The 26158-nt window shown below is 45.3% G+C and overlaps 1 protein-coding gene across 4 annotated transcripts in view; it reads right to left on the bottom strand.

Moving 5' to 3' along the window:
- The window catches only part of LOC122939829, a 76082-nt gene extending 50762 nt beyond the window's left edge, over window positions 1–25320 (bottom strand). For 2 of the 4 annotated variants that reach the window (XM_044296009.1, XM_044296006.1), the window contains exon 1: window positions 25178–25320. The gene's annotated coding sequence lies outside the window, so the exon portion shown is untranslated. Of the gene's footprint in view, window positions 1–4004; window positions 4311–25177 lie in introns of all 4 variants that reach the window. The other 2 variants (XM_044296008.1, XM_044296007.1) reach the window with 2 other exon arrangements.
- Window positions 25321–26158: the final 838 nt, after the last annotated feature.

Raw genomic sequence — 26158 nt, 5'->3', positions numbered from 1 at the left:
TTCTGAACCCCATCCCTCTTACCAGTAAAGTCCAATTTAAAACGCTCCAAGGGGAGAAGGGAAAAAATTTCGACGTACTCCCCCTTACCATATCCTCTTTCTCACCTCCTGCTTCAAGTGTGCCCCAAGGGGGCCCTCAAAGCACACATACACCTCCCCAAAGCACACATACTGGTCCCCCCGCCCTGCACTGGATCTTGCCAACATGCCGGATTCCTCCCACTCCAGGAGGACCTCGAAGGAGCTGAAACGCTGGCCTCCTGGTGCGGAGGGTCCCTTGAGGGGCTCCAAACTCTGCGCCGGATCCTGGGGGTGTCCTCCGGGCTCAGGCGCACCAGTGGCCGTTCCCGCAGCGGCCGTCTAGCGCTCTGCAGAGGGCTTGCTGTACCCACCGCCTCCCCCTGCAACAAGCTGGCTACCTGTTCCTGCAGCCAGTTCGGGCCCCTTGCCTCCGTTGCCATGCTCAATTGCTGCAACACTTCCTCGACCGAGTGGGACATCTCGCCGGTAAGTGTTCTCAGTTCCTCTCTCTAACCAAAATGGCGCCTGCTCCTACACATCCCCTACCTTTTTAACCCTAAAACCCACCTCCTTTCCTAACCCCTCTCCTCCTAACAGCTTAAGGACCGAGCTCATTTTCACCTTCAGGACCAGGCCATTTTTTGCAAATCTGACCAGTGTCACTTTATGTGGTGACACTGTTTTTTTTTTCCCATCACATATTGTACTTCATGACACTGGTAAAATGGAGTCAAAAAAAATCTTTTTTATTTATAAAAAAAATACCAAATTTGCCCAATCAATTTCTCTACTTCTATAATACATATTAATACCTACAAAAATAGTTATTACTTTACATTTCCCATATATCTACTTCATGTTAGGATCTTTTTGGGAATGATATTTTATTTTTAGGGGACGTTACAAGTAAATCTTGAAATTTCTCAGAAATTTTCAAAAAACAACCTTTTAAGGACCAGTTCAGGTCTGAAGTCACTTTGTGACTCAAAAATGATCCCATTCTAGAAACTACACCCCTTAACGTATTCAAAACTGATTTTACAAACGTCATTAACCCATTAGGTGTTCCACAAGAATTAATGGAATATAGAGATACAATTTCAAAATTTCACTTTTTTGGCAGATTTTCCATTTTAATATTTTTTTTCCAGTTACAAAGCAAGGGTTAACAGCCAAACAAAACTCAATATTTATGGCCCTGATTCTGTAGTTTTTTTTTTCCCCATTCATAGTATACTTTATTCTTTTCTTTTCATTTAAAACATATAATCTTTCATCACATCAATGACATAATATAAACTGTTCCACTATTCCATATTACTACAATAATAAATATTATTAATTATCCCCCTGACACCCACCCACCACCCCTGGGGAAAAAAGGGAAAGGAGAGGAACGGGACCAAAAAATAAAAAAATAAAAAAAATAAACTCAACCTAATATGGCCATTTATTCCAAATCTCATTGAATCCCACTGAATTTTTGGTGTAGCACCCAGAAAACCGTTGGATTTTAATAAGGTTAACTATTGCTTCCCGCCACTGTCCCACTGTGGGCGGATCTTCTTTTATCCAGTTTCTAAGTATAAGGAGTCTAGCTTGTAATAATATTTTACCCAAAACCAGCCATACTTCCTTCTTTAATTTCAAATGTTCAGTTGCTCTCAGTATACAGACTACTGGATCTTCAAACACCTGAACTTCCAAAAATACCAATACAATCTCTGCTATCTCCTTCCAATATCTGAAAAGTCTGGGACACCTCCAAAAACAGTGAATAAAATCTGCCTCCTTTTCCCTACATTTTGGGCAATTATCCGACGTTCTAACCCCCATTTTCTTTAAGATCTTAGAGATCGATGTAACCTATGTACTATAAAGAACTGTGATATTTTATGTGATCCCCTGTCTGACACTATTGGATAACTTCTAAGAGCATCTTTCCATTTCTTATCAGAAAAGAATGTCTGAAGTTCTTTTTCCCATTTTTTTTAACTAGTATTGTAATCCGTTCTTTGTTTCCTTCCATCAGTATCCCATATCTTTTTTTGTTGTACCTCTTTTCTCCCCTCCATCGGTGAATTTATATATTAGATCTGATTGTTCCTTTCTATATTTGTCTAGTTTTACCCCTAACCTCAAAGCATTCCTAACTTGGCAGTATTTATAGATATCCTTTTGGGGGATCCCAAACTCCCTAGTAAGTGTATTAAAATCCTTCAATTTATCATCTTCAAATAGTTGGGCTAAATATTTTATCCCCTTTTTTTCCCAGTCAATATATCTCCTGATTGTTTGGAGTTCCTTCAAGTTTAAGTTTTTCCAAATGGGTGTATATTGTAAAAAACCTTTTATCCCCAATTTTTTTTTAATCTGCCCCCAAATGTGATCCATTGCATACATAATTCTATTTGCAGTATTATTTTTATGAAGTGAACCCAATTCCATTATCTCTAAGTGATTAAGCTATCTCTTATCTGACTATATTGTGTTATCAAGTAATACATAAACCAGTTAGGAACCGCCAAACCACCCTCTTTTACTGGGAGCTGCAACACTTCTTTTTTTATCCTAGGGATAGAACCTTTCCATATGAATTCCCCCATTATGCGATCTAATAATCTAAATGTCTTCTGCGGAAGTCTTATTGGGGCGTTTTGTAACACATAGAGTACCTGAAAAATCATTTTTATTAGATTTACCCTACCTTGAATAGAAAGTGGTAATCTTTTCCATATATGTATTTTAGTTCTAAGTTCTTTTATTACAGGAAGTACATTTAATTTTTCGTAGTCTTTCATATTACCGGAAATTTGTATGCCAAGATATTTAAAGCTCTCGTGTTTCTCAAGTACATGGACCCTTAAATCCCTCCCTAGCTGCCCATCACCCAATACCATCATATGGGACTTCGCGTTAATATTTAATCCAGAAAAAAAACCGAACGTATCTATTTTCTCTAATACTCTACTAAACTGCTCCCCTGTATTGTGCATAAATAACAAGATATCATCGGCATACATTAATAATTTTTCATCTCCTTCCGAAAATTGAAAACCTTTTATCTCCCTATCGTTTCGTATTATATTTGCGAGAGGCTCAATTGCTATAGCAAATAATAGGGGAGAGAGAGGGCATCCCTGCCTGGTGCCCCTCTGAAGGGCAAGAGGCAGGGGCAAGCTCCCATCCACCATCACTCTAGCCCTTGGGTTGGAATATATAAGCTGAATCCATTTTACGAACGCCTCGCCTATACCAACCCTTTTTAAGACTGCCCATAAATACTCCCATTCAATACAAATCGAATGCTTTTTTAGCATCCAATGAAAGTATTGCTTTATCACCTGATTCTGTTCTATTAGCCTCAATATTAAGGTACAACCTTCTTATATTTGAGTATATATTTCTACCGGGTATAAAACCGGTCTGATCTTCTTGAACTATACCTTTAATCACTTTGGAGAGCCTCCCTGCCAAGACCTTTGCCAGGATCTTAACATCCGTGTTCAACAAAGATATTGGTCTATAAGATCCAGGGGCTAGTTGTTCTTTACCTTTTTTTGGAATTAATGTAATAATTGCCTCTTTCATAGAGTCTGGTAGATCCCCTATCCTTTGCGCCTCCTTCAATGTTGTTACTAATTCGGGTATCAAGACCCGGGCAAAGGTCCTATATATCTCAAAGGGCAGGCCGTCACACCCTGGTGTTTTTGCGGGTTTTACTTTACCCAAAACTTCATTAATTTCATCAACTGATATTTCTCTATCCAAATATTCTTTTTGGGCCTGAGATATCTTTCTCCAAGCGACTTAATCTAGATATACATCCAACTCCAATCCTGAATATCGTACCCTAGTTTTATAAAGTTCCTGGAAGTAATCCCTGAAAACCTTCCTAACTCCTTCCGGTGAACTAATTGTTTTATCCTTGTTATCTCTAATTACCCCCAACCACAATTTACCTCTTAGATTTTTTACAATACCTGCCAAAATTTGTCCAACTTTTTCTCCCTCTGAAGCCAGTCGGAATCCTTGGAAGAGCAATTCTTTCCTACTTTTCTCGAGCTGATGTAATTTTAGTTTTTCCTGTTCTTCCTCCCATTCCTTCCTGTTTTGTTCAGTAGGATTAATCATACATCCCTGCTTACTTCTTGTAATTTCCTTTCCAATAGATTATCACTTTCCTTATTACTTTTTTTCCAATAGTTTACTTTTTTGAACAAAAGTCCTCTCAAAACTGCCTTGGCTGTATCCCAGACTATCAGTCTATTGGCAGAGTTGTTGTTCTCCTGGAAAAAAAAAATTATTTCCTCGATTATACTGTCTATATCTGAGATGAATGACAACTTAAACAGTGGTAAATTGTTCTTCCTATTCAGCTCTAGTTCCATTACCACTGCACTATGGTCCGAAAGGACTATACGTGCATACTTTATCCTAATCCTACTTTGAACCATTAAATTTCTGTTCCCCAGCACCATATCGATTCTTGACCAGGTTTGATGGGTTTTAGAGTAGCAGGAATACATCGTTTCCTCCGGATTCTGATAGCGCCACACATCTATCCAGCTAAATTCCACCTCCCCCTCCCTTAAATAGCCCCCCCAACCGCTCTGCAGCAGTTGAGGCGACTCCATTACTTTGCATAATACTCCTTATCCCCCCTCCCAACCTACCCTCAAAGACCCAGCCCGTCCGCCCATTCACTAGCCTCCAATGGCGACTGAAAAAATTCCAACTTTCCTTTATACTCGACCCTTAATTTTGCCGGAAAAAATAAACTATACTTCAGGCCTGCCTCCCTTAGTCTCTTTTTAACATTTATATATTCTTTTCGACGGGCATTCGTATCGGCTGAGTAATCCGGAAAGAGTCTTATCTTTTCACCATGTATCTGGTATTTTTCGGAATTTCGAGCGTCCGCCAAAATTCTGTCCCGGTCCTTGGCCAATAAACATTTGAACAACATATGTCTAGGGTGTCCCCCTGGTGGCCCTTTTTTAGAGGGAACCCGATGTGCTCTTTCAATAGCAAAAAAAGGGGAGAGAATACCCTCTCTAGAGTTATCCTTTATCCATCTCTCTATAAATTCAATACAATTATCACCTTCTACCTGTTCTGGGATCCCAACACATCTTATATTCATTCTCCTTGCTCTATCTTCTTGATTTATAAGTTTTTGTTCCATCTTACTATTCGTTTGTTTTAGTTGGATTTAAGAGGGGCATACAACCTAGTCAGGGTCAGGGAAGGGGACAAATGGAAGACGGCTTTCAATACCCCTGAGGGTCATTTCGAGAATTTGGTTATGCCTTTTGGTTTGATGAATGCTCTGGCCGTCTTCCAACATTTTGTGAACAGCATTTTTCATCATTTAATGGGGAAATTTGTACTGGTGTATCTGGATGATATTTAGATTTTTTTGTCCTGATTTCAAGACTTATCGAGACCACCTACGTCAGGTCTTGCTGATTCTGTGGGATAATAAATTGTACGCTAAACTGGAAAAATGTGTGTTCGCGGTTCCGGAGATTCAATTTCTTGGTTTTCTTCTCTCCGCTTGGACCCTGAGAAGGTCCGTGCTGTGCTTGATTGGGAGCTTCCTGAGAATCAGAAGGCGCTGATGCGGTTTTTGGGTTTTGCCAATTATTACAGAAAGTTAATTTTTAATTATTCCTCTGTTGTTAAGCCACTCACTGATATGACTAAAAAGGGGGTAGATTTTTCTTCGTGGTCGGTAGATGCTCTTAAAGTCTTTTCTAGTATCAAAGAGAGTTTTGCTTCTGCTCCCATTTTAGTACAACCTTATGTCTCTCTACCTTTTATTGTTGAGGTGGACGCTTCTGAGGTGGGTGTGGGTGCGGTCTTATCTCAGGGTCCCTCTCCTGCCAAATGGCGACCGTGTGCCTTTTTCTCAAGGAAACTCTCCTCTGCAGAGAGAAATTATGATGTGGGAGATAGGGAGTTGTTGGCCATCATAGGAATGGCGCCATTGGTTAGAGGGAGCCAGACACCCTATTACCGTGTTTACCGACCATAAGAATCTGGGATACTTGGAATCGGCCAAGCGTCTGAACCCAAGACAGGCCAGATGGTCTTTGTTCTTTTCTAGGTTTAATTTTGTTGTTACGTTCCGCCCTGGGGTTAAAAATGTGAAGGCGGATGCCCTGTCACGTTGTTTTCCGGGAGGGGGGAACTTTGAAGACCCGGGTCCCATTTTGGCTGAAGGGGTGGTCGTCTCTGCTCTTTATCCCGAATTGGAGGCAGAAGTTCAGGCAGCCCAGGCAGAGGCTCCTGATCTTTGTACCCCTGGGGGGTTGCTTGTGCCTCTCTCTTTACGACACAAGGTTTTTAAGGAGCACCACGATACTGTCCTTGCTGGGCACCCAGGGAGCAAAGCCACAATGGATCTCATTGCTCGGAGATTCTGGTGGCCGGCTCTTCGTAAGACGGTTGAGGGTTTTGTGGTAGCCTGCGAGACCTGCGCTCGTGCCAAGGTCCCTCATTCACGGCATCGGGTTCTCTCCTCCCGTTACCCATTCCTTCCCGTCCTTGGACGCATCTGTCCATGGACTTCATTACGGACCTGCCTCGTTCCTCGGGGAAGACTGTGATTCTAGTAGTAGTGGACTGTTTTAGCAAAATGGTGCATTTTATTCCCTTTCCTGGGTAACCCAATGCTAAGACACTGGCACAAGCGTTAGTTGATCACATTGTTAAATTGCATGGCATTCCTTCAGACATCGTTTCTGATAGGGGCACGCAATTTGTTTCCAGATTCTGGAAGGCCTTCTGTTCTCGCTTGGGGGTTTGGTTGTCGTTCTCTTCTGCTTTTCACCCGCAGTCGAATGGTCAGACCGAACGCGTCAATCAGAATCTGGAGACATATCTGCGCTGTTTTGTGGCAGAGAATCAGGAGGATTGGTGTTCTTTTTTGTCCCTTGCTGAGTTTGCTTTGAATAACCGTCGCCAGGAGTCCTCTGATAAGTCACAATTTTTTGCTGCATATGGGTTTCATCCGCAGTTTGGGACATTCTCTGGAGAGGGGTCTTCTGGTTTACCTGATGAAGAGAGATTTTCCTCATCTTTGTCATTTATTTGGCAAAAGATTCAGGGTAATCTGAAGAGGATGAGTGAGAGATATAAGCGTGTGGCGGATAAGAGACGTGTGCCTGGTCCGGACCTGAATGTGATCTGGTGTGGTTGTCTACAAAGAATATCAAACTGAAGGTTCCCTCCTGGAAGTTGGGTCCTAAGTTTATTGGGCCTTACAAGATCTTGTCCGTCATCAATCCCATTGCCTTCCGTCTTGATCTTCCTTAGACTTGGAAGAGCCATAATGTTTTTCACAGGTCCCTATTAAAACCTTATGTCCAACCCACTGTACCCTCCTCTTTGCCTCCTCCTTCAATTGTTGTTGATGGTAATCTTGAATTTCATGTCTCTAGGATTGTGGATTCTTGCATTATCCGCTGTTCTCTCCAGTACCTCGTTCATTGGGAGGGTTATGGTCCTGAGGAGAGGATGTGGGTCCCAGTGGCGGACAGTAAGGCCACTCGTCTTATCAGGGTTTTCCATAGGTCTCATCCTGAGAAAATGGGCTCTGAGTGTCAGGAGTCCACCCGTAGAGGGAGGGGTACTGTCACCGCCTCTTCTGTGAGAAGGTCTGTTAGATGTTCTTCTCTACTTGCATGACGTTCTTTGTTTTGGTTTCACTTTGTCATCTCCTTTTCTTCTCCCAGCTGTCACCTATTTACACTAATTGTCTCCCTTTATATTCCCTCCCATACTGCCTCACTTTGCAGTTTATACTTCTTCCTGGATTGTGTTCACTGCTGGAGGCTGCTTCTGCTAATTCCTCAGATAAGTCTGTTTCCTTTATTTGTGTTTCCTTGCTGGCTTGATTCTAGGTGACCCTGACTCGGTCCGTATTAAGTCCAGGGAGCCGGTGGTCGTGTCCCCTCACTATTATAGGGTTTTCAGGTGTCACATAGTATTAGGTACGTGGACATGCAATCGTCTACCATAAAGACCTTTGCATGGGCATAGCAATCAGGGAGAGCTCTAGGGTTTTATAATGGTCACCTATATGCTCCTTTGTTTGGGATCAAGCCAGTCGGATATTTATTCATAAGTTCCAGCTTTCTGCAACACCATCCGTGATATACATCTATCTAACCGTGCTGCCAAAGACATAGTATTCTCCAATGTATCCGGGTACTCATGAAAAGCAAGGGCATCTTTCAATCTCTCAGATAACCCCTGACAAAACTGACTATGTAACGCGGGGTCATTCCACTCTGACTCAGTGGCCCATCTCCTAAACTCAATGCAGTAAGCCTCTGCAGTATGTTCACCTTGTAATAAATTACGCAATTTAGATTCTGCCATCAAGACCCGATCTGGATCATCATATTTTAATCCAAAGGCTTTAAAAAATTCTTCCACCGACCGGAGGGCCAGAGAACCGGATGGCAGAGAAAAGGCCCAGGATTGCACGTCCCCTTTAAGCAGGGATATGATTATCCCTACCCTCTGACTCTCATCACCAGACAAAGATGGACGCAGCCGAAAATACAGCTTGCATGACTCTTTAAAGTGGATAAAGTCATCCACACCCCCTGCAAATCTATCAGGGAGAGCGACTTTAGGCTCCCCATAAATTTGACTTCCTACTATTGCACCTGATGCCAGAGCATTCTGACACCGTGTGACCGAATTACGCAGATCAGCAACCTCTAGGGATAATCCCTGCATGCGATCAACAAGCGCATCAATTGACTCCATCTCAAAAACAGCTAAGAAACGGCAGTCCAAGTATTGGCGCGTTATAATGTCACGCTGGACAGGAGACAAGATACACAGAATACGACCAAACAAGTGTCTAGGCGAGAAGATGGGGATGAAGGTCACCTCCTGACAAATCCCTACCAGCTCTCCCTAGACTTCTATGCCCACGTTCAGACCTTGAAGGTGGGAATGAACGTGTCCCTGTGCCTAGGCTGAAGATTCCCTAAAATCTCTAAGATGGTGAAAGGGGGAAAGAGGCAGCCTGCTTCCTCAGACCTGGAGGGGGCAGGCGTCTCTCTAACAGCCTAGACAGACAATAATAAGAAAAACAAAAAACAACTTATCTTGTACTGAGCAGGAACAGAAAATCCTTCCTTCCTCTGAGCAAAACAGAAGCTATAACCCGCACAGGACACTGGGAGTGGGCGTAATTTAAACTCATACCAACGACCCCACCCAATGCACCTGAAGGGAGGCAGATACAGCTTAACTCCAAAACAATAACAAAAGGCTACACATGTGCTGCTATCCTGGCAGACCTCCGCACATAACCTGAGCAGGGCATGACAGTAAGTTTTACACAATGATTTCATTTATGAAACAAACAAAATCATGTTTTAGTGTTTTCATAGTCTAAGAGCCATAGTTTTTTCAGTTTTTGGGCGATTATCTTGGGTAGGGTATGATTTTTGCGGGATGAGACGATGGTTTGATTGGCACTATTTTGGGGTGCATATGACTTTTTGATCGCTTGCTATTACACTTTTTGTGATGTAAGGTGACAAAAAATTGTTTATTTAGCACATATTTTTTTTTTTTTTACGGTGTTCATCTGAGGGGTTAGGTCATGTTATATTTTTACAGAGTCGGTCGATACGGACGGGGCGATACCTAATATGTATACTTTTTTTTATTTAAGTAAGTTTTACACAATAACAGCTTTTTTAAAACAAAAAAAATTATTATGTTTTAGTGTCTCCATATTCTGAGCCATATTTTTTTTATTTTTTGGAATATTGTCTCAGGTAGTGGCTCGTTTTTTGCGGGATGAAGTGACGGTTAGACTGGTACTATTTTGGTGGGCGTACGCCTTTTTGATCACTTGCTGTTGTACTTTTTGTGACGTAAGGTGACAATTTTTTTTATTTAGCACAGTTTATTTTTATTTTTATGGTGTTCATCTGAGGGATTAGGTCATGTGATATGTTTATAGAGCTGGTCGATACGGACGTGACGATACCTAATATGTCTATATGTCATTTACCTATTTTTTACAATTCTTTTTTACTTTATTTTTGGAAAAGGACACTTTTTTTTTACTTGAAACTTTACATTTTTTTTGTAAAACTTTAATTTTATTTAAAAAAAAATTTCACTTTATTATTTGTCCCACTCTGGGGCTTCAACATTACAGGGTCTGATCCCTGTTTCAATGCAGCACGATACATCTTTATTGTTCTGTATTGAACTGTTAGTGTCTTACACTGTAAGATGCTAACAGTTGCCTAGGAGACCCAGCCTGGGTGCTGGGCCTCTTAGGCCTCTGTACATGCTTGGCTTGGGGCTGCCATGGCAACCATCGAGTTCCCGCCACAGCAGCGCGGGGACAGATGGATGAGGTGAGGGAACGCAAACCTCCCATATGCCGCGGTCAGCGCTGACCGCGGCAGATGAGGGGTTAATCCACCGGCATCTGCGTTATCGCCGATGTTGGTGGATGCAGCAGGGATCCGGCTGTCAACAACAGCCGGATCTTTGCCGCTGATCGCGGCACCGCATGCGGGGGGGAGGAACGACTGCAGAGCGAGAATGCTCGTCCTCTAGCGCTAGCCGGGGTTGTGTAGATTGTATTATTTTCCCTTATAACATGTTCTGTCCCCACATGAAGGCGAATGAAGGTGCAACTAATAATGACTTTGTGACTGTCCTACCTTCGTATCCAAGCAGTGGAGCAGACCGGACCGGCAGATGCTTGGTTAGATGGATCCAGACGTAGACATGAGGATGCAATCAAACGTGGGTTTATTTGATCCAGAACAGTGACATACGGTTATGCAATACAGTGATGCAGTAGATGCTGTGATGTGGATGTCTTTCCTGAGGCTAACTGCTGAGGCAACTGCTGGTCAAAAACTGATGCCTTCACAAGCCAAGGTGTGAGTCTCCAGTCACAAAGGAGTGCAGCACTGAAAATGGCTACAGGAAGTGACAAGGACCAAGGCTGCTAAAACCACGCCCAGCAGAGAAAAACTTTATAGACACGGAACAAGGCGTGCAGCATACGAATTCTGGCCAGCAGATGGCAGCAGAGAACAATACATTGGTAACAACATAGTGAAAGAAGATATAGTAATACAGTGCATGAATTAATTTTGAAAAAAAAAAAGCACACTTCCCGTCTGAAATTCACTTTGGGGATTTCACTATGACAAATGTCCATAAAATATAAAACAACCTGTAAAAATAACATGTTAGAATGCAAAACATAGATTAGTCCTGTTTTCCAACTTGGAATGGAGAAGATCTGCGAAGCTAGATACAGTCCTGTTCACCCAGCAGGGACGTTCTCGATGGGTAATATTAAGATGAGTTTGTTGATTGGTCTTGAGAAAGTTTTAAGCTCGCCTTTCCTGAAGATCTTCAACTCCACTTTCCGGACCTTGCCATCCTTGCTAGGGAAAACCCTTGAAATTAGTCCGATAGGCCAGTCAATCCTTTCGGCTTGTTGCTCTTTCATCAATACAAGGTCTCCTTCCTTTAAGTTTGGTTTGTGGTGTTGCCATTTTCTTCTTCCTTGAAGAACACTGAGGTACTCCTTTCGCCACCTATTCCAGAAGTAATCTGCTAAGTATTGTACGCGTTTCCAGTGTTTTTAATAGATGTTAGCATGAGTGAATTCTCCACTAGGAATAAGCGTACTCTCAGTTTTTTGGGTAAGTAGAATAGCCAGAGTCAGTATGGCTGGTGTCTCAGGATCCATAGACACTGGCACAAGGGGTCTTGAATTGATAATGGCCGTAACTTCGGCGAGAAGGGTGACTAGAGTCTCATGTGTGAGTCTTGACGAGTTTACATCCATCAACATAGAATTTAAGAGGTTGCGTGAGATGCCGATCATTCTCTCCCAGGAGCCCCCCATGTGGGAACTATGAGGAGGGTTGAAAATCCAGGTGCAACCTTTTTCCGCCAACTGATCTTGAATGGACTTGGTGTCGATGTTAAGTTCTCTACAGGCTCCGATGAAGTTGCTTCCCTGGTCAGACCTCAATTGTTTTACTCGTCCTCTGATTGCTAAGAACCGTCTTAAGGCATTAATAAGGCTGGATGTGTCCATAGATTCTATCACCTCTATGTGAACTGCTCGCACACTCATGCAAGTAAATAGTACGGCCCAACGCTTACTGTTTGCGAGACCGCCGCGGGTCCTGCGTGCGGACACCATCCATGGCCCAAAGACATCTAGGCCAACATAGGTGAAAGGTGGCTCTGTACATAGTCTATCCGCAGGCAAGTTGGCCATTTGTTGGTGTAGTTGTTTTCCTCTTGCTTTACGACAGTGCACACACTGATGCAGTACTTGGGCCACACGTTTTTTCATACCTATAATCCAAAGGCCTGCAGACCGTAAATTGCCCTCAGTAATTTGCCTGCCTTGGTGTTCGGCCCTTTAGTGGTAATGTCGGATTAGCAAGACGGTGATATGGTGTTTGCTGGGAATGATGAGAGGATTTTGTTCTGCAATTCCCAGGTGGGCTTGATTCAAACGACCACCAACTCTCAGCAGCCAAAACTGTCAATAACTGGATTTAAGTTGGCGAGAGGACTTTTTAAAGGAATCTGCTGTTTGTTGTACAAACACCTCCATTCTATGTTGAATTTTTCCTGCTGGACATGACGTATTATGAGGTACTCACTATGAGAGATGTTCTCAGTAGAGAAGGGTTTATGGCAGGCATGCCAACCATGACAATCTTTATCTTGGTGAGTATTATGATAACATCTTGCAATGTGCACTAACCTTGCAATAGTTCTGATGAGTCTCATCCAACTGGAGAAACGCTCAAAGCACTGACAACCGAAGCTGGGGGTTTGCTTTGTTCCAGTGACTAATGCACTAACTTCAGCGCGGATTTCTGGATCATTATCCGGATCCTGGATGCTGAAAGCTTCCTGTACACATTCGTCTGCCTCTCCAAGCAGAAACTCTGGACCTGTAAGCCAAGTAGAGTTAGTAAAGGAACCTATAGACATAGGCCTAGTGGCGTGATCTGCTGGATTAAGTTCGGATGGTACATAGTGCCATTCTTCAGGTTTGGAGGATCTCCTGATTCTCTCTATGCGGTTACTAACGTACACATAAAATCGCTTGGTCCGATTGTGGATGTAACCCAAAACGTCCTTACTGTCGGTTGTATGAAATCCGCAATCTCCACTGCCAACACAGTCCCACAAAGTTCCAGTCTGGGAATAGTATGATTGGGCTTAGGGGCTAACTTAGCCTTACCAAAGACGAATCCAACGTGATTTTGGTTGTTGGGTTCTGTCACCTTCAGATAGGCAACCGCTGCGATGGCCTCCGTGGAGGCGTCCGAGAACACGTGGAGTTCTTTCTTTATGCTAGAGGAAAGTGAGGTTTTAACATAGCATCTCGGGATGTGGATCTCATCCAAGGCACACAAGGATCGCTTCCAGGCTTCCCATTTTTGCTCTTTCTCTGAGGGAAGTGGGGTATCCCAATCCTTGACTGTTTCAGAGAACTGTCTCAGTAGAAATTTACCTTGTATGGTGATGGGCGCTTCAAGTCCCAGCGGATCAAATAGGCTGTTTACCACTGATAGGACGCCTCATTTTGTAAATGGCTTGTCTGCGCAACTTATCTGAAAACCGAAGGAGTCAGCCGAGAGATCCCATCTGAGGCCCAAGCTCCTCTGCACAGGTGGACTGTCCAGTCCCAAGTTAATGTCCTTGAATCCTGGTGCATGATCGCCTGATTCGAAGGCCCTCATAATGGCCAGGCTGTTCGAAGCAATTTTGTGTAGTCTAAGTTTAGCTTGGTACAACATACTTTGAGTCCTTTTGAGCAGATCAATAGATTCTTCAGTCGGTAGTGATTTAAGTCCATCGTCTACGTAGAAGTCCTTTTCTACAAAGTCTCTGGCGTCTTTACCATACTCGGATTCTCCCTCTAATGCAGTGCGCCGAAGGCCGTAAGTTGCCACGGCAGGTGAAGGGCTGTTTCCAAATACGTGTACCCTCATTCGATATTCTGCCATCTCTGCGTTGGTGTCATTATTCTTGTACCACAGAAACCTGAGGAAATTCCGATGGTCCTCTCTGACTACGAAACAGTGGAACATCTGTTCAATGTCGGCGGTGATGGCAACAAGCTCTTTTCTGAACCTCATCAGCACTCCAACTAGGTTATTTGTCAGATTTGGACCTGTGAGAAGGACATCATTAAGAGATACACCTTGATGTTTGGCGCTTGAGTCGAAAACAACCCTAATTTGATTAGGTTTTCGTGGGTGATACACTCCAAATGAAGGCAAGTACCAGCACTCGTCGTTCTTCCCTAAGGATGGAGCTGGTTCTGCATGGTTGTTGCGGAATATTTTGTCGATAAAGGCAACGATGTGTTCTCTCATCTCAGGCTTACTGTTCATGGTACGCTGAAGAGAGTTAAATCTAGACAGAGCTTGTTCCCTATTGTTCGGGAGTCTCACCCTGGTAGCTCGGAAGGGTAATGGAGAAACCCAGTGATTGGTTTCGTCTTTAAGGAACTCATTGTCTATTATCTTGATAAATTCTCTGTCTTCTACTGACAAAGCTACTTTATCATCGTCCTTGCTTGTGTGAAAGACTAATCTTCCCAAGTTGTCGGCAAAGAAGGGAGGAATGTCGTCAGGTGGTTGCATGAGGTCTGGAGGCTTCTCATTCACCTCGTAGTGATAAGGGCAAGGCTTAATGCAAGTTTTGCGTCCATCTCCACGCACGTACTTTTTAAAAGAGCGGATTCTTGAAAGAGCGGTTGCTTTGGTTGTCAATGATGGCATACATTTCTACTGCCTTTTCTGGTAGCCCCTCCGGGTAGACCTTGATTAGACATATGCGGGCACAACATTTCTCACTCTGGCCCTCCCCACAAACGTCCAAGCATGAGCAGGAAACAGCAGTGGCTGTGTTAGCGTTATTTTGGGGCTCCCCACCATGACTTAGAGCGGGACTGGTGGTGACAGCAGCCGGTGAATCCCTTGTGAGTGGAGTTGGGTGCATAGCTGAGGCGTGTCTTTCACTATGACAATCCTCACACTTGATAATGGATTTACAGTCCTTAGCCATGTGCTCCAATGAAGCGCACCCCAAGCTCGGTGAGGACTTTCTTGCGCTCCTGTATGGTTTTGGATCTAAATCCTCTGCATTTGTTCAGTGAGTGTGGTTTTTTACGATTGAAGGCCTTGTCTCCTGATGAGGTAGTGTACTGTTTACCAGTGGGTACTGCAGATGATGGTAGGTTAGTCTTCCTAACATTCACGCTGCTCTTAAAGTCTCTGTGTTTATGCACAATACTTTCATACCTTGATGATGGTGTCACTAAAGCTGTAGTATTGAACTCCAGGAAGTCGAGGCTGGGGTCATTCCTCATCTGGGACTGTTCGTCGATGAACCTACAGAAATGAATAAATGGGGGAAAAGTGACGTCATGCACTCTTTTGTACCTTGAGACTGATGCCGCCCACTTCTCTTGCAGGCTGTATGGTAGCTTCACGACAATTGGGTTGACCCCATGGGCAGTATCCAGGTAGCACAGCCCGGACAGACGAGGATCTCTTTTGGCGAGCTCCAGTTCCATGAACAAATCACTTAAATCCCTAAGCTTGTGGACATCCTTGAGACTGATCTTGGGAACGTTCTGCAGTCTCCTAAATAGTGCCTTCTCTATTGCTTCTGCGCTGCCAAAGGTGCATTCGAGTCTCTGCCAGGCTGCAGCGAGACCTGCTTCTGCTTGTCCCACATAGACACTTCTAAGGCTCTTGATGCGATTTGTGGAGCCTGGGCCCAGCCAGTTGATCAAGAGGTCGAGCTCCTGCTCTGCGGTTAGGTTGAGGTTGGCGATGGCGGCTTTGAAGGTTGCCTTCCAGGCTCTGTAGCTCTCCGCATGGTCATCAAATTTTTAGAGACTGGTGTTAATTAGCTCTCTGCTCACCATAAATCTGGCAAACTCAGACATATCTGATCTCTCACTGCTTGTTGCCATGACAACTTGTGATGCCCCTGGGGCGTATAGGCTGCGTGGCGTGAAATGGTGAGATGCTTCCAGGTAGAATGATGTTGCTGCAGGGTTGAGCTGTGGTCTAGCCTCTGTAGATTCTGATGACTGCTGCTTGAGCTGTGGAGGTAGGCCAGGAAACACCTGGTAGCCATCTTGCTGTAATAGCTGTCCTTGAGAGGGCGCATCTGGGCGACTGTTAGTGGATTGCTCGGGTGCATTGGGTGTCACTGGCACTGTGGGTAGAGCTGGCTTAAAGGTTTCAGTGTTATTGGCTTGGACAGTACTGCACACTGGGGGTGGTGCAGATAACTGTTTCAGTACATAGTCGCTGGTGCGATCAACTGGATCGTCTATCTCCTCTGGTGGTAAGCAGACTGAATCAAAGCCTTGGCTCAATGCTTGCTCAAGTAGTCTTACCTTTGCTAATGCAATTTCCTCTTCCCTCTCTGATTCAAAGATCTTTATTCGAGCCTCTGCTTCTGCCCTCTTGGCTTCTGCCTCCGCTTCTGCCCTATTGGCTTCTGCCCTCTTGGCTTCTGCCTCTGCCTCTGCCCTCTTGGTTCTCTGCCTCCGCTTCTGCCCTCTTGGCTCTTGCCTCCGCTTCTGCCCTCTTGGCCGCCGCCGTCTGTGTTTCTGTTCTCGCAAGGACTTCTTTTTCGGTGAAGGAACGCCTCACTTTGGATAGCTCTGCATTTATGCGGGCCTCTAGTAATCTGTCGCTCAGGGCGGAGCTTCTAGAGCATGATGATCTGTAGGACCGGGAGAAATGTTTGGATGAATGCGATCTGTGTGATCTAGTTTCTTGCAAATGAGAGATGCGGAGTTCCACTTTATCTTTAGCGTCCAGCACCATGGCGTCTTTGTCTGTCTATTGATTCTGCCTTGCACAATTCTGACGGGGCTTCTTCAATATTAGAGTCTTTTAGAAAGGTTATATACCTTGTGGACAGTCTCTTGTATCTTTCATGGGCTCCGTTCAGCCGCCCGACGGCAACTTGTAAACTGGTGGCATCGCCTGAGGAGGACTTAATTCCTGATATGAGGGAGGAAACTAGCTCTTCCAGGTTGTCACATAGCTCATCTTTCCTGGTGTGATAATTTTCCGTGATCTTTATAGTTGGTTTGAGAGAGCGCCTTGGTCGCGTGACTTGGTCTGCTGGAAGTGTGAGTTCTACCTCCAGCTCTTCATAATGAACAGTATCAGGTTGCATTTGCTTTGTTTCATCACTGGGGAACTGTACGAGGTCCTTTTCGGCCATTTTGATTTAAGGTGCGCTGTCTCTTTAAGAAAATGAACTTTCGAATTGGGGGCTGAAAATTGCAGTGCGGCTCAGATGAGGCACCCCGATGAGGTTCCTAAAGTGTTTTGAGTGAATTGTGGGGTTTAGGTTTGAGGGAGGCCCCGCGTGCGTGAACAGTTCTTATATCATGCGAGCAAAGGTTAATATAGGATGTAGAAAGTGGTTTGGCGAGTAGTGGAGGACTTCCAAAGGAGAGTATATCTACTGCGGACACGCCGTGCTTCCCCTTAGGCTTACGGGATGTGCACTGTTGCCGGGCAGATTTGCTGCGAGTGGGCCTGTTGCAGGGGAGGTTCCTGAGTGTGGCGCTGGGCTCTGAGGGAATCTGTAGCCGGGCATTGGACGTTGAGACGGGTATTTACTGGGGTATAAGGCTTTAAGGCAGTTTTTGACTGTTCTGTCCCCACATGAAGGCGAATGAAGGTGCAACTGATAATGACTTTGTGACTGTCCTACCTTCGTATCCAAGCAGTGGAGCAGACCGGACCGGCAGATACCCACGTTTGATTGCATCCTCATGTCTACGTCTGGATCCATCTAACCAGAGCATCTGCCGTTCCGGTCTGCTCCACTGCTTGGATACGAAGGTAGGACAGTCACAAAGTCATTATCAGTTGCACCTTCATTCGCCTTCATGTGGGGACAGAACATAACATGGTTATAAGGGAAAATAATAGCATTCTTAATATAGAATGCATAGTACAGTAGGGCTGGAGGGGTTAAAAATTTAACTCACCTTAATCCACTAGCTCACGCAGCAGCCCGGGTTCTCGTCTGTCTTCTTCTTTGCTGTGTACAGGAAAAGGACCTGTGGTGATGTCACTCCGGTCATCACATGATCTTTTTACCATGGTGATGGATCATGTGATGGACCATGTGATAACCGGAGTGACGTCACCACAGGTCCTTTCCCTGTACACAGCAAAGAGGAAGACAGAAGAGAAGCCGGGCTACGCGAGCAAGTGGAGTTAAATTATATATATTTTTTTTAACCCCTCCAGCGCTATTGTACTATGCATTCTGTATTAACAATGCTATTATTTTCCCTTATAACCATGTTATAAGGGAAAATAATAATGATCGGGTCTCCATCCCGATCGTCTCCTAGCAACCGTGCGTGAAAATCGCACCGCATCCGCACTTACTTGCGGATGCTTGCGATTTTCACGCAGCCCCATTTACTACATGATAAACGCACAATATAGAGCATGTGCGATTTTTACGCAACGCATAAGCGATGCGTGAAAATCACCGCTCATGTGCACAGCCCCATAGAAATGAATGGGTCCGAAATCAGTGCGGGTGCAACACACATTGCACCTGCACGGAAAACTCGCCCGTGTGAAAGGGGCCTTAGAGATCTGTACACCAGACATCACTGTGCTGGCTATGCCCCTTTGCACTGCCAGCTGCTGCTTATTGCTCTCTCCCAGGATTCTTAACCCCTTCAGCTGTACAGATTCATGGCTGAAGTGTTTACTGTGTAGCTGCAGGCAGTGATGAGACAAATGCTGGGCACAGGAGCTGAAAGAGAAGTTCTGAAGAGTGTCATTATACAGCTAGGACTTGTACTTCTATACATACAACATGCTGCAGAGTCCCCCAGCAGGCAGACATGTCACTCAGGGCAGCATTTGCTTTCACTCCCTTAGCAGTGTCATTATACAGCTTGGACTTGTAGTCCTACACATACAACATGCTGCAGAGTCCCCCAGCAGGCAGACATGTCACTCAGGGCAGCATTTGCTTTCACTCCCTTAGCAGTGTCATTATACAGCTTGGACTTGTAGTTCTACACATACAACATGCTGCAGAGTCTCCCAGCAGGCAGACATGTCACTCAGGGCAGCATTTGCTTTCACTCCCTTAGCAGTGTCATTATACAGCTTGGACTTGTAGTTCTACACATATAACATACTGCTGAGTCTCCCAGCAAGCAGACATGTCACTCGGGGCAGCTCTTGTAGCCACTCCCTTAGCAGTGTTATTATACAGCTGGGACTTGTAGTTCTACACATACAACATGCTGCAGAGTCACCCAACAAGCAGACATGTCACTCAGGGCAGTACTTGTATTCACTCCTTAGCAGTGTTATTATACAGCTGGGACTTGTAGTTTTACACATGCAACATGCTGCAGAGTCTCCCAGCAAGCAGACATGTTACTCAGGGCAATACTTGTATTCACTCCTTAGCAGTGTCATTATACAGCTGGGACTTGTAGTTCTACACATACAACATGCTGCAGAGTCTCCCAGCAGGCAGACATGTCACTCAGGGCAGCACTTGTATTCACTCCTTAGCAGTGTCATTATACAGCTGGGACTTGTAGTTCTACACATACAACATGCTGCAGAGTCTCCCAGCAGGCAGACATGTCACTCAGGGCAGCACTTGTATTCACTCATTTAGCAGTGTCATTATACAGCTGGGACTTGTTCTACACATACAACATGCTGCAGAGTCTCCCAGCAGGCAGACATGTCACTCAGGGCAGCTCTTGCATCCACTCCCTTAGCAGTGTCATTATACAGCTGGGACTTGTAGTTCTACACATACAACATGCTGCAGAGTCTCCCAGCAGGCAGACATGTCACTCAGGGCAGTACTTGTATTCACTCCCTTAGCAGTGTTATTATACAGCTGGGACTTGTAGTTCTACACATACAACATGCTGCAGAGTCTCCCAGCAAGCAGACATGTCACTCAGGGCAGTACTTGTATTCACTCCTTAACAGTGTTATTATACAGCTGGGACTTGTAGTTCTACACATACAACATGCTGCAGAGTCTCCCAGCAAGCAGACATGTTACTCAGGGCAGTACTTGTATTCACTCCTTAGCAGTGTCATTATACAGCTGGGACTTGTAGTTCTACACATACAACATGCTGCTGAGTCTCCCAGCAGGCAGACATGTCACTCAGGGCAGCACTTGTATTCACTCCCTTAGCAGTGTCAATATACAGCTGGGACTTGTAGTTCTACATATACAACATGCTGCTGAGTCTCCCAGCAGGCAGACATGTCACTCAGGGCAGCACTTGTATTCACTCCCTTAGCAGTGTCATTATACAGCTGGGACTTGTAGTTCTACACATACAACATTCTGCAGAGTCTCCCAGCAGGCAGACATGTCACTCAGGGCAGCACTTGTATTCACTCCCTTAGCAGTGTCATTATACAGCTGGGACTTGTAGTTCTACACATACAACATGCTGCAGAGTCTCCCAGCAGGCAGACATGTCACTCAGGGCAGCTCTTGTATCCACTCCCTTAGCAGTGTCATTATACAGCTGGGACTTGTAGTTCTATACATACAACATGCTGCAGAGTCTCCCAGCAGGCAGACATGTCACTCAGGGCAGCACTTGTATTCACTCCCTTAGCAGTGTCATTATACAGCTGGGACTTGTAGTTCTACACATACAACATGCTGCAGAGTCTCCCAGCAGGCAGACATGCCACTCAGGGCAGCACTTGTATTCACTCCCTTAGCAGTGTCATTATACAGCTGGGACTTGTAGTTCTACACATACAACATGCAGCTGAGTCTCCCAGCGAGCAGACATGTCACTCAGGGCAGCACTTGTATTCACTCCCTTAGCAGTGTCATTATACAGCTGGGACTTGTAGTCCTACACATACAACATGCTGCAGAGTCTCCCAGCAGGCAGACATGTCACTCAGGGCAGCTCTTGTATCCACTCCCTTAGCAGTGTCATTATACAGCTGGGACTTGTAGTTCTACATATACAACATGCTGCAGAGTCTCCCAGCAGGCAGACATGTCACTCAGGACATCACTTGTATTAGCTCCCTTAGCAGTGTTATTATACAGCTGGGACTTGTAGTTCTACACATACAACATGCTGCAGAGTCTCCCAGCAAGCAGACATGTCACTCAGGGCAGTACTTGTATTCACTCCTTAACAGTGTTATTATACAGCTGGGACTTGTAGTTCTACACATACAACATGCTGCAGAGTCTCCCAGCAGGCAGACATGTCACTCAGGGCAGCACTTGTATTCACTCCTTTAGCAGTGTCATTATACAGCTGGGACTTGTAGTTCTACATATACAACATGCTGCTGAGTCTCCCAGCAGGCAGACATGTCACTCAGGGCAGCACTTGTATTCACTCCCTTAGCAGTGTCATTATACAGCTGGGACTTGTAGTCCTACACATACAACATGCTGCAGAGTCTCCCAGCAGGCAGACATGTCACTCAGGGCAGCACTTGTATTCACTCCCTTAGCAGTGTCATTATACAGCTGGGACTTGTAGTTCTACACATACAACATGCTGCAGAGTCTCCCAGCAGGCAGACATGTCACTCAGGGCAGCACTTGTAGCTACTCCCTTAGCAGTGTCATTATACAGCTGGGACTTGTAGTTCTACATATACAACATGCAGCTGAGTCTCCCAGCAGGCAGACATGTCACTCAGGGCAGCACTTGTATTCACTCCCTTAGCAGTGTCATTATACAGCTGGGACTTGTAGTCCTACACATACAACATGCTGCAGAGTCTCCCAGCAGGCAGACATGTCACTCAGGGCAGCACTTGTATTCACTCCCTTAGCAGTGCCATTATACAGCTGGGACTTGTAGTTCTACACATGCAACTATGCTGAAGAGTCTCCTAGCAGGCAGACATGCCACTCAGGGCAGTACTTGTATTCACTCCCTTAGCAGTGTCATTATACAGCTGGGACTTGTAGTTCTACACATGCAACATGCTGCAGAGTCTCCTAGCACTCAGGGCAGTACTTGTATTCACTCCTTAGCAGTGTCATTATACAGCTGGGACTTGTAGTTCTACACATGCAACATGCTGCAGAGTCTCCCAGCACTCAGGGCAGTACTTGTATTCACTCCTTAGCAGTGTCATTATACAGCTGGGACTTGTAGTTCTACACATACAACATGCTGCTGAGTCTCCCAGCAGGCAGACATGTCACTCAGGGCAGCACTTGTATTCACTCCCTTAGCAGTGTCATTATACAGCTGGGACTTCTAGTTCTACATATACAACATGCTGCTGAGTCTCCCAGCAGGCAGACATGTCACTCAGGGCAGCACTTGTATTCACTCCCTTAGCAGTGTCATTATACAGCTGGGACTTGTAGTTCTACATATACAACATGCTGCAGAGTCTCCCAGCAGGCAGACATGTCACTCAGGGCAGCACTTGTAGCCACTCCCTTAGCAGTGTCATTATACAGCTGGGACTTGTAGTTCTACATATACAACATGCTGCAGAGTCTCCCAGCAGGCAGACATGTCACTCAGGGCAGCACTTGTAGCCACTCCCTTAGCAGTGTCATTATACAGCTGGGACTTGTAGTTCTACATATACAACATGCTGCTGAGTCTCCCAGCAGGCAGACATGTCACTCAGGGCAGCTCTTGTATTCACTCCCTTAGCAGTGCCATTATACAGCTGGGACTTGTAGTTCTACACATGCAACATGCTGCAGAGTCTCCCAGCACTCAGGGCTGTACTTGTATTCACTCCTTAGCAGTGTCATTATACAGCTGGGACTTGTAGTTCTACACATACAACATGCTGCAGAGTCTCCTAGCACTCAGGGCAGTACTTGTATTCACTCCTTAGCAGTGTCATTATACAGCTGGGACTTGTAGTTCTACACATGCAACATGCTGCAGAGTATCCCAACACTCAGGGCAGTACTTGTATTCACTCCTTAGCAGTGTCATTATACAGCTGGGACTTGTAGTTCTACACATGCAACATGCTCCAGAGTCTCCCAGCACTCAGGGCAGTACTTGTATTCACTCCTTAGCAGTGTCATTATACAGCTGGGACTTGTAGTTCTACACATGCAACATGCTGCAGAGTCTCCCAGCACTCAGGGCAGTACTTGTATTCACTCCTTAGCAGTGTCATTATACAGCTGGGACTTGTAGTTCTACACATACAACATGCTGCTGAGTCTCCCAGCAGGCAGACATGTCACTCAGGGCAGCACTTGTATTCACTCTCTTAGCAGTGTCATTATACAGCTGGGACTTGTAGTTCTACACATACAACATGCTGCTGAGTCTCCCAGCGAGCAGACATGTCACTCAGGGCAGTACTTGTATTCACTCCTTAGCAGTGTCATTATACAGCTGGGACTTGTAGTTCTACACATACAACATGCTGCTGAGTCTCCCAGCAGGCAGACATGTCACTCAGGGCAGCACTTGTATTCACTCCCTTAGCAGTGTCATTATACAGCTGGGACTTGTAGTTCTACACATACAACATTCTGCAGAGTCTCCCAGCAGGCAGACATGTCACTCAGGGCAGCACTTGTATTCACTCCCTTAGCAGTGTCATTATACAGCTGGGACTTGTAGTTCTACATATACAACATGCTGCAGAGTCTCCCAGCAGGCAGACATGTCACTCAGGGCAGCACTTGTAGCCACTCCCTTAGCAGTGTCATTATACAGCTGGGACTTGTAGTTCTACATATACAACATGCTGCTGAGTCTCCCAGCAGGCAGACATGTCACTCAGGGCAGCTCTTGTATTCACTCCCTTAGCAGTGCCATTATACAGCTGGGACTTGTAGTTCTACACATGCAACATGTTGCAGAGTCTCCCAGCACTCAGGGCTGTACTTGTATTCACTCCTTAGCAGTGTCATTATACAGCTGGGACTTGTAGTTCTACACATGCAACATGCTGCAGAGTCTCCCAACACTCAGGGCAGTACTTGTATTCACTCCTTAGCAGTGTCATTATACAGCTGGGACTTGTAGTTCTACACATGCAACATGCTCCAGAGTCTCCCAGCACTCAAGGCAGTACTTGTATTCACTCCTTAGCAGTGTCATTATACAGCTGGGACTTGTAGTTCTACACATGCAACATGCTGCAGAGTCTCCCAGCACTCAGGGCAGTACTTGTATTCACTCCTTAGCAGTGTCATTATACAGCTGGGACTTGTAGTTCTACACATACAACATGCTGTAGAGTCTCCCAGCAGGCAGACATGTCACTCAGGGCAGCACTTGTATTCACTCCTTAGCAGTGTCATTATACAGCTGGGACTTGTAGTTCTACACATACAACATGCTGTAGAGTCTCCCAGCAGGCAGACATGTCACTCAGGGCAGTACTTGTATTCACTCCTTAGCAGTGTTATTATACAGCTGGGACTTGTAGTTCTACACATACAACATGCTGTAGAGTCTCCCAGCAGGCAGACATGTCACTCAGGGCAGCACTTGTATTCACTCCTTAGCAGAGCAGGCAGAGGGGCACAGATAGTTTTTATTGCAAGTAAACAAAGGGCCAGAAGAAAACCAGGGAAATGAGGAAATAGATTTTTTTTTTTTGCCTAAAACCTGCTTAGCTTAGTTATATGTCGCTGACCGTCAGATTTATAGTGCTATATCTTTTTTTTCCATAACTTAGACAACCCATTTAACTCCCTCCAGCCCGGCCCTTCCTACCAAAACCTATCATGTCGGCCCCCCCCTAACTCCCGTCCTAGTCCAGCCTCACTTAACATGCCCTGGGGCCATTACAGCCTCTGCACCCCTGTAGCTACACCCCTGATAATATCCTTCATCTATGTGAATGAAGCTTGGACACAGGGTGGCTTTCAGGGCCAGTGACTAGGGAGAGACCTGCTTGGTTATATGAGCCATGTACTTTAAACTTCAGGATACACAATGTATATAACATTCTATATACTGGGACATTAGTACGAGTTTCCTCTGATCTTTATATATAATCACATAATTATTTCCAGCGGCTGTCCGCGTACTTACCTCCTCTCTCAGCTCGCACGCAGCCAGAAATTCTAAGCCTCAGGAAGACAGAGCAGCTCTGCCAGGAAAACACACTGTAAACTCCACAGACGAGAGGGAGGTGTGCCAGGAGAGGACGTCTGCCCTGCCTACAGTGGGCAGCCACATTTCCTAGTGGGCTAAACAACCTCATGATGTCATGCCCACGTCACCAGACTTACTTTCTGTGAGAGGAGCAACACTATGGAGTTTGTTAGAAAGCATGTTTTCCTAAGCTTCTGGTCAGTGCCAGCAGACACCCACACTGTATACTGCAATATCAACAGGAGAACCACATCCACAGCAGCAACGCTCTGCAGGGACTGGGAACTCTAGGGTGCACTGAGATGCAATGCTCTGCAGGGACTAGGAGCTCCAGGTGCACTTGCAAAACTGCAGGGACTGGGAACTCTGGGTGCACTTGGATGCAATGCTCTGCAGGGAGTGGGAATCCTGGGTGCACTGAGATGCAGTGCTCTGCAGGGCCTGGAAACTTTAGGTACACTGGGATGCAATTGTAACGCCCCAGAGGTGGATTACCACTTTTGCACTCCGCTACTATCTCCTATGGTTAACCTAATGTCATTCTATGTATTAATTTCCAATTTCCAGGTCCTGCAAAATGTGTATTCATATTTCTTATTTATGTAACTGTTAACATGTAATTTTCCTGGTTCACCAGCAGATGGCGGCAAACACAGCAGGGCTATCTTAGAGAGAATGGAGCTTTCTATTACATTCTAACATCCCTCTCTGTGGTGTGGTGGGCGTGTCCCACTTGTTACAGGGAGGGTGTTCTAGTTAGAGGTCAGAGTGAGAATACCCACTGCTAGGGGAAGGCAGAAGGAGCCTTTCCCTGTTGGACAAGCCCTTGCCAAACCAGCTGGAGCACCTTCAGCTCAGCTGGATATGGAGGCAGAAGCTTGAAGTCTTTGAAACCAGGATTAAAGTGTTCCCTGGACA

The sequence above is a fragment of the Bufo gargarizans genome, chromosome 6, assembly GCF_014858855.1.
Source record: "Bufo gargarizans isolate SCDJY-AF-19 chromosome 6, ASM1485885v1, whole genome shotgun sequence".
Taxonomy (NCBI): domain Eukaryota; kingdom Metazoa; phylum Chordata; class Amphibia; order Anura; family Bufonidae; genus Bufo; species Bufo gargarizans.
The sequence above is the reverse complement of the archived record's forward strand: the minus strand, read 5'-3'. Positions and strand labels throughout refer to the sequence as shown.